Raw genomic sequence first — 1667 nt, 5'->3', positions numbered from 1 at the left:
CCGCCCCCGCCCCGCCCCGCCCGGGGGGGCTGCCGCTGTCCTCACGTCCCCCCCCCGGCAGCCTCCTGGCTCCGCTCGCCGCTGCCGTTCCCCAGCTAAGCGCCCCCGAGATCATCTATGTAGGCTCCCCGCTCCGTGTCACCCGCCTGCGCCCAGGGTCGCTCACCAATCCCTCCGGCCGACTGTCCCCCTGTCACTCCTTATCACAGTGACACCCACCTGTCCCGTCCCGGGATCCTCCCAGCACCATCTGTCCACCGCAAGTGAGATCTTCCCCTGCCCAGGGCTGCTCTGGGGGCACGGGACAAGAGCTAARTCCCCCCTCAGGCATGTCACCCACAGGGGTGACAGGATGGAGTGGCCGCTGRGCGCTGGAGACGCATAGAGCACCCTAGAGCCAAGCGGCATTCCAGTCCCCTTGGCAGGACATCCCCGGGATCCCAGCGACACACWGGGTGGCTCATCCGCTCCAGCATAACCCATTGGCCCCCACTAGACAGGTCCAATTCCCAGAGTAGCCCCCGGCAGCGCCGGACACCCTCAAGTTGTCCCCAGGGAGGTGGCAGGGAGGGACAGACCCATTGCAGAGCCAGCGCAGCAGCACGGGTGCCACTTGAGCGCGTTACACGTGGGCTCTAATGCCAGGGCGGCACGTGTGGAGGGGCAGCTTAGCCCACCACGCGGTGGGTGCCCACGCGTGGCCACGAGCCAAGGCCACCGCGCACCCGCCCCTCACACCGGGGCCCCCACGGGACCCCGCGCACTCTGCAGCACAGCGCAACGCGTGATCCCTCCATGGGCAGGGAGCAAATGTGCCGGGAAGGGACACGGAGCCCAGCGGTGTGGCCAGGGGGGYGAGGAGGGGACACTCCCAGTGACCCCAAAGCGGGGGTGCAGCTGCCCGCTGCCACGGGCACCAACGCCGGCTCAACACGACATCTGGCTCCAGCAAGTGCCACTGCCACCCGATTCATGAGAGGCCCACGAGGCAGGCAGTGCACACAGCAGACGCTGCAGAGCACCCACTTCACGCAGGAATTCTGCGGGAAATTTCCTTTCTATTTCCTATTCCAGCTTCCAAMCGGGCAGTAGAACTATCGACTCCCAGGTCGATATTTCAAAGCTGGTGTCCAAAAACGCAACAAAGATCTGGGCTGTGTCGGAGCCCTTCACGGCCCCRGTGGCTGTGCGGGCTCTACAACACGGACGAGGGAAGCGGGGCTCGCCGTGGGGTCCCCCCGAGCCCCCCACGCGAGACAGCCGGGGGGGGCGGGGGAGCAGCGCGTCAGGGCGCCCCCCCGCGGCGCGCGCCGCTCAATGAAGCGCCTCAATGAACGTGACGTCACAAGCGCCGGCTCTCCCTCTATTGAGACAAGGAGCAAAACAGCAGGCGTCGGCAGCCAATCGGCGAGCGGGAAGGCCCTTCCGCCGCGCGGACCGCCCCGCCCCTCGTGGCGCGAGCGGCCAATGGCGGCGGAGCCCGCAGCCAAAACACAGGCGGCGGCCAATGGGGACGCAGCAGGGAGGGCGGGGGCGCGCGGGCGGAACAGCCGGGGGGGGCCGCTGGAAGATTCGAAGCGCCGGGGCGGCGGGGCGCGCGGGGCGCGCGGTGTCAGCCAATCGGAGCGCGCGCGGGGCGCGGCGCCGGCCAATCAGCGCGGGGGCCT

The sequence above is a fragment of the Nothoprocta perdicaria genome, unplaced genomic scaffold (assembly GCF_003342845.1).
Source record: "Nothoprocta perdicaria isolate Ctin4 unplaced genomic scaffold, notPer1 scaffold_75, whole genome shotgun sequence".
In the NCBI taxonomy this organism is placed as follows: domain Eukaryota; kingdom Metazoa; phylum Chordata; class Aves; order Tinamiformes; family Tinamidae; genus Nothoprocta; species Nothoprocta perdicaria.
The sequence above is the reverse complement of the archived record's forward strand: the minus strand, read 5'-3'. Positions refer to the sequence as shown.